The following is a 7,777-nucleotide window of genomic DNA, read 5'->3' as shown; positions in this document are numbered from 1 at the left end:
CATTATTTTTTCTTTATATATTTTTTATTACACAAGTTCTATTTGTGCACTGTGTGAGCTTAGAAAATAGAAAAAAATTATACCAAAGGAAATATGTCATCTAGAATTCTATCATCCAGAGATTAATTGCTTGTGATATTTTAGTCTATATCCTGGCAGTTTGATTTTTTAAAGTTCCATAAGTAATAAGTAAATGCATTCTTGCTGTAATATTTCAATAATATATATATTAGTCTTTTTTCCTTTGTATTAATAAAAAAGTGGTTTTGTTGGATTTTTTGGAGTAAAATCTAATAGGTTCATGTATATATGTTTTAATTAAATACAAGAAAGTATAAAAGAAGGCATCAGTTCAGTTCAGTTCAGTTGTTTAATCGTGTCTGACTCTTTGTGACCCCATGAACCTCAGCACACCAGGCCTCCCTGTCTATCACCAACTCACGGAGTTTAGCCAAACTCATGTCCATTGAATCGGTGATGCCATCCAACCATCTCATCCTCTGTCATCCCCTTCTCCTCCTACCCTCAGTCTTTCCCAGCTTCAGGGTCTTTTCAAATGAGTCAGCTCTTCGCATCAGGTGGCCAAAGTGCTGGAGTTTCAGCTTCAACGTCAGCCCTTCCAATGAACACCCAGGACTGATCTCCTTTAGGATGGACTGGTTGGATCTCCTTGCAGTCCAAGGGACTCTCAAGAGTCTTCTCCAACACCACAGTTCAAAAGTATCAATTCTTCTGTGCTCAGCTTTCTTTATAGTCCAACTCTCACATCCATACATGACTAATGGAAAAACCATAGCCTTGACCAGACGGACCTTTGTTGGTAAAGCAATGTCTCCTTTTTAGTAAGCTGTCTAGGTTGGTCATAACCTTCCTTCCAAGGAGTAAGCGTCTTTTACTTTCATGGCTGCAGTCACCAACTTCAGTGATTTTGGAGCCCTAAAAATAAAGTAGGCCACTGTAAATCACACCAAAACCCACCATCCAAAGGCAAGCATTATTAAAATTTTAGTAATTATTTCAGACAATTTTCTTTGCCGTTACTGACAACTTTGCTTAAGTTGTTTCTCTTAATTTTCACAGCCTCCCTAAGGGGTAGATATTGTTACCATTCTGAATTCACAGATGATGAACTAAGGCTTTGGTGGGTGATACAGTGTGCCCTAGCCTTTGCTGCCAGTAAGCGGTAGAGCTCAGAGCCCTGAGTGCAGGTCTGCCTTGGATTGGGCCCACTAAGTAGCACTGCCTCTCAGGTTTGTGTACCTGAGCTCATTTGACATAGACTGTTTGGAAACTGTTTATAATTTGACAGTACGGTGTAGAGATCTTTTCATGTCAATGAATTATAAAATATTTCCTTACCATGTTTGATAAATTTACATTATTACCTTGAATGCTACCCTAACATTTATTCAATCAGTCTCTTAGATTTAGATTATTTCATATTTGCTCTTCCTATTATAATTAAGATTGTAATATAAATCATGGTACATTGCTAGTTCTGCTGAATTATTTCCTAAGAATAAATTCCTGAAGGTAGAAGTGCTAGTCAAAGAGAATACGTATTTTAAGATTTTTGATGTATGCTGAAAAATTGCCCCATGAAAGATCTTAGTCTTTTATACAAGAACAACCAGTGCATGGGCTTCCTTGGTGGCTCAATGGTAAAGAATCCATCTGCCAATGCAGGAGACATGGATTCAATCCCCAATCCGGGAAGATCCCACGTAACGTGGAGCAACTAAGCTCATGCACCACAACTACTGAGCCTGTGCTTGAGAGCCCATGAGCTGCGACTGCTGAGCCCGTGTGCTGTGATTGCTGAGCCCATGTGCTGTGATTGCTGAGCCCATGAGCTGCAACTGCTGAGCCCATGTGCTGTGATTGCTGAAGCCTGCCTGCCTAGAGCCCACGCTCTGCAACAAGAGGAGCCACCCCACTGAGAAGCACATGTACTGCAACTAGAGGGTAGCCGCCAAGCGCCACAACTAGAGAAAAACCAGCGCAGCAATGAAGACCCAGCACAGCCAAAAATAAATGAATCAGTTAAATAAAATAAAAAAGAACGAATAGCTTAGGAGAGTGCCCACTGCCCACACCCTTCGGGTAAGTGAGTAATGGCATTTCTTTTTTATCTTTTGGATTCTTACTCAGTTTGAATGCTAATTGCTTATTTGTATTTCTTCTTTTGTGAATCCGCTGTTTGTAGCCTATTTTTTCTGTTAAAAAGTTTGCTTATTTCTTCATCAGAACATGAGATCTCTGGGACTTCCCTGACAGTCCAGTGGTTAATACTCTGTGCTTCCACTGTAGGGGCAAAGAGTTTGATCGCTGGTCCTGAAACTAAGACCCCAAAAACAAAGTGATGCTGCCTAAAAAAGAACATAAAATCTCCTTTTTTACAATGAAGATTCCAATCCTCAGGTATGATATTGTTGCAAATTTATTTTTCCAAAGTTCTTACCATTTATAATTTTGCCCTTTAAAAGACATTGAGTATGTTGGCATATTAATGTCTGTTTCACTTTGTTTTTTAATTTTTATATTGAAGTATAGTCGATTTACCATGTTGTGTTAGTTTCAGATTAGAGCAAAGTGATTCAGTTATATATATGTGTATACATATATTTATGGGCTTCCCAGGCAGTGTGGTAGTAAAGAATCCACCAACCAGTGCAGGAGATGCAAGAGACACAGGTTCGTTTCTGGGTCAGGAAGATTCCCTGGAGAAGGGAATGGCAACCCACTCCAGTATTCTTGCCTGGAGAATCCCACAACAGAGGAACCTGGTGGGCTACAGGCCATGTGATCGCAGAGTTGGACATGACTGAGCACACACACACATATATTCTTTTTCAGATTCTTTTCCATTATATGTTATTACAAGACATTGAATATAGTCCCTTGTGCTATGCAGTAGACTTTGTTTGTCTACCTTGTATATAGTAGTTCAGTTCAGTCGCTCAGTCGTGTCCGACTCTCCGCGACCCCATGAATCACAGCACGCCAGGCCTCCCTGTCCATCACCAACTCCCGGAGTACACTCAAACTCATGTCCACAGAGTCGGTGATGCCATCCAGCCATCTCATTCTCCGTCGTCCCCTTCTCCTCCCGCCCCCAACCTTTCCCAGCATCAGAGTCTTTTCCAGTGAGTCAACTCGTCGCATGAGGTGGCCAAAGTATTGGAGTTTCAGCTTTAGCATCAGTCCCTCCAATGAACATCCAGGATTGATCTCCTTTAGAATGGACTGGTTGGATCTCCTTGCAGTATAAGGGACTCTCAAGAGTCTTCTCCAACACCACAGTTCAAAAGCATCGATTCTTCGGCGATCAGCCTTCTTCACAGTCCAACTCTCACATCCATACATGACCACGGGAAAAACCATTGCCTTGACTAGATGGACCTTGGTTGGCAAAGTAATGTCTCTGCTTTTTATATACTATCAAGGTTGGTCATAACTTTCCTTCCAAGGAGCAAGCGTCTTTTAATTTCATGGCTGCAATCAGCATCTGCAGTGATTTTGGAGCCCAAAAAAACAAAGTCTGACACTGTTTCCACTGTTTTTCCATCTATTTCCCATGAAGTGATTGGACCAGATGCCATGATCTTAGTTTTCTGAATGTTGAGCTTCAAACCAACCTTTTCACTCTCCTCTTTCACTTTCATCAAGAGGCTTTTGAGTTCCTCTTCACTTTCTGCCATAAGGGTAGTGTCATCTGCATATCTGAGGTTATTGATATTTCTCCCGGCAATCTTGATTCCAGCTTGTGCTTCTTCCAGCCCAGCGTTCCTCATGATGTACTCTGCATATAAGTTAAATAAGCAAGGTGACAATATACAACCTTGACGTACACCTTTTCCTATTTGGAACCAGTCTGTTGTTCCATGTCCAGTTCTAACTGCTGCTTCCTGACCTGCATACAGGTTTCTCAAGAGGCAGGTCAGGTGGTCTGGGATTCCCATCTCTTTCAGAATGTTCCACAGTTTATTGTGATCCACACAGTCAAAGGCTTTGGCATAGTCAATGAAGCAGAAATAGATGTTTTTCTGAAACTCTCTTGCTTTCTCCATGATCCAGCGGATGTTGGCAATTTGATCTCTGGTGCCTCTGCCTTTTCTAAAACCTGCTTGAACATCTGGGAGTTCACGGTTTACATATTGCTGAAGCCTGGCTTGGAGAATTTTGAGCATGACTTTGCTAGCGTGTGAGATGAGGGCAATTGTCCGGTAGTTTGAGCATTCTTTGGCATTGCCTTTCTTTGGGATTGGAATGAAGACTGACCTCTTCCAGTCCTGTGGCCACTGCTGAGTTTTCCAAATCTGCTGGCATATTGAGTGCAGCACTTTCACAGCATCATCTTTCAAGACTTGTAATAGCTCAACTGGAATTCCATCACCTCCACTAGCTTTGTTAGTAGTGATGCTTTCTAAGGCCCACCTGACTTCACATTCCAAGATGTCTGGCTCTAGGTCAGTGATCACGTTATCGTGACTATCTTGGTCGGGAAGATCTTTTTTGTACAGTTCTTCTGTGTATTCCTGCCACCTCTTCTTAATATCTTCTGCTTCTGTTAGGTCCATACCATTTCTGTCCTTTATCGGGCCCATCTTTGCATGAAATGTTCCCTTGGAATCTCTAATTTTCTTGAAGAGGTCTCTTGTTTTTCCTATTCTGTTGTTTTCCTCTATTTCTTTGCATTGATCACTGAGGAAGTCTTTCTTATCTCTTCTTGCTATTCTTTGGAACTCTGCATTCAGATGCTTATATCTTTCCTTTTCTCCTTTGCTTTTCGCTTCTCTTCTTTTCACAGCTATTTGTAAGGCCTCCTCAGACAGCCATTTCGCTCTTTTGCACTTCTTTTCCATGGGGATGGTCTTGGTCCCTGTCTCCTGTACAATGTCACGAACCTCCGTCCAGAGTTCATCAGGCACTCTATCTATCAGATCTAGTCCCTTAAATCTATTTCTCACTTCCACTGTATAATCATAAGGGATTTGATTGAGGTCATATCTGAATGGTCTAGTGGTTTTCCCTACTTTCTTCAATTTAAGTCTGAACTTCGCAATAAGGAGTTCATGATCTGAGCCACAGTCAGCTCCTGGTCTTGTTTTTGCTAACTGTATACAGCTTCTCCATCTTTGGCTGCAAAGAATATAATCAATCTGATTTCGGTGTTGACCATCTGGTGATGTCCATGTGTAGAGTCTTCTCTTGTGTTGTTGGAAGAGGGTGTTTGCTATGACCAGTGAATTCTCTTGACAAAACTCTATTAGCCTTTGCCCTGCTTCATTCCGTGCTCCAAGGCCAAATTTGCCAGTTACTCCAGGTGTTTCTTGACTTCCTACTTTTGCATTCCAGTCCCCGATAATGAAAAGGACATCTTTTTTGGGTGTTAGTTCTAAAAGGTCTTGTAGGTCTTCATAGAAGACCTTCATAGTAGTATATACCTGTTAATCCCAAGCTACTAATTTATCCCTCCCCGCCCCCTTTCTGTTCTCCTTTGGTAACCATCAATTTGTTTTCTATGTCTGAAAATTTTCACATCTAGTATTCTTCAATAATGCTTTCACAATTCAATTTTTCCACTTTATGGATAACTCCACTGTAAAATTCTCAGATTTCTGCTCAATATTCTGGAAAAATATGCACCCAATTTGATTATAAATCAGTTGACTCCACATTTGAGGGATGGAGTCAATTATTGTTGTTTGTTTTAAATTAATGGATTGTTTTTTGAGCCCTTTAAGTTTGCAGAAAAATGTTGCATAATGTAGAGAGTTCCCATATACCACCCCACTCCCATCCTGGCCTGAGGCCCCCCTACCTATTATTAACATCTTGCATAATTGTGGCACATTTGTTACCATTGATAAGTCAATGTTGATACATTATTATTAACAAAAGTCCAAAATTTACACAAGGGTTCACTCTTTGTGCTGTACGTTCTTTGAGTTTTGATAAATGACGTGTCAAATGACATATGTCTACAATTACTGTCTCATGCAGTAGTTTCACTGACCTAAAAATTCCCTCTGCTCCACCCACATTTTCATCCCTTCCTTCCCCCTAACTCCTGGTAACTGCTGATTTTTTTTTTTTTTTACTGTCTCCATAGTTTTGCCTTTTCCAGAACATCATAAAGTTGGAATCATGCATCTGCAACCATTTGAGACTGACTTCTTTCATTCAGTAACACACATTTAATTCTCCTCCAAGTCTTTCTGCAGACTGATAGCTCATTTCTTTTTTTCCTCAGTCTATGGGATTTTCCAGGCAAGAATGTTGGTGTGGATTACCATTTCCTCCTCCAGGGGATCTTCCCAACCCAGGAATCAAACCGCAGTCTCTTGAGTCTCTGGCATTGCAGGAGGATTCTTTACCATTTGAGCCATTGGGGAATCCCCATTTCTTTGTATTGTCAAATAATATTTCACTGTATGGCTGTACCAAAGTTTATTTATGTATCTACCTGTTGGGCGTCTTGGTTGCTTCTAAGTTTTGGCAATTATTAATAAAGCATCTGTAAATATTTCTATGCAGGTTTTTGTGTAGACCAATTTTCAACTCATTTGAGGAAATATCAGGGAATGTGAGTGCTGGTAAGAGTATGTTTCATTTTGTAAGATTTTTCTTATTTTGATTGCAGTGTTTATGGTTAATTTTTTTGTATTTCGTTAAATAGCACAACACTGTTACGATTACTTTCTTGATAGAAATTGTCTTTGAGTTTGTAGAAGATGAATCCTCAACAAAACCACAGACTGATGGGAAATCTGGAGAAACCAAGTTTACAAAGACAGTTCTCTTTTCCTCTTCTGTTCTTGTTTTCTAAAAAAGCCAGTACGGTCGTGGGTAACCAGTTAACCTGGTTTGCTGAGATGTGGGACTTTTAGTGATATAGCCACCTTGTGACTGGTAACAGCAATGTGGTTCTAGATTATAAACTACTGTGAGAATTGGATTCTGGGAATTCAGCTTCTGCTTTGAAAATTCTGTCAGCCAGGCAGTTGTAATATTGGCAGCTGTTCGTGTAATGGTTCTGTGATTTCACTGTACTTATATTTTGGTCTTAAATTTACTGGTGATGTGGGCCTTGCATGAAGAAGTACTCTGATGGGCTTTATTAACTGCCTGGATCTTTGGATAATAATGGAAACTTATCTTTCTTCTTCAAATTAATTCTCTGGGTTGCAATTCATCCTGATTTGCCTGGAACTTTCCTAGTTTTAGCACTGAAAGTCCTTCATTCCTGGAAACTCCTCAGTCTTAGGTAAGTGAGAATGGTCTTGGGTCACTTTCTTTTGGGTAGTTTACTTGATTCTCTGCCTGTAGGATTTTAACCAAAGGAGTGACATACTCACAATACGTTTAGGGGAAATTTTTCTAGCGTAGCAATTAGGACTGGAATGAAGTGAGGTTAGAATCAGGAAGTGAAGTCACTCAATTGTGTCCGACTCTTTGCTACCCCGTGGACTGTAGCCTACCAGGCTCCTCCCTCCATGGGATTCTCCAGGCAAGAATACTGGAGTGGGTTGCCATTTCCTACCCACCTTCAAACAAGGCAGCAAAAGCCTGAACCACTTTAGAAATGTAGAGGAAGGAGGAAAGACTTAGAGGATAGTCTCTAGAACACTAGTTTTTCTTCTTGTTTAGTCGCTGAGTTGTGTCCGAGTCTTTGCACCCCCATGGACTGCAGCACGCCGATATCACAGGCTTGTCGTGGTGAAGGGCCTTGTGTAACTCAGTGAAGCTTTGAGCCGTGCTGTGCAGGGCCACC

At 40.8% G+C, this 7,777-nt stretch overlaps 1 long non-coding RNA gene across 1 annotated transcript; it reads left to right on the top strand.

The window, feature by feature from the left end:
* Positions 1–1,952: 1,952 nt before the first annotated feature.
* On the top strand, positions 1,953–6,599 carry LOC148773896 (uncharacterized). Its single transcript, XR_016036416.1, has 3 exons — positions 1,953–2,103; positions 2,311–2,421; positions 6,541–6,599. It is a non-coding gene; the product is annotated as an uncharacterized LOC148773896 (long non-coding RNA).
* The last annotated feature ends 1,178 nt before the right edge of the window (positions 6,600–7,777 follow it).

The sequence above is a fragment of the Moschus berezovskii genome, chromosome 25 (assembly GCF_049115385.1).
Source record: "Moschus berezovskii isolate FMDL1 chromosome 25, NW_MosBer_1.0, whole genome shotgun sequence".
Lineage (NCBI taxonomy): Eukaryota > Metazoa > Chordata > Mammalia > Artiodactyla > Moschidae > Moschus > Moschus berezovskii.
Note: the sequence above shows the minus strand (reverse complement) of the source record. Positions and strands in the feature narration are given on the sequence as shown.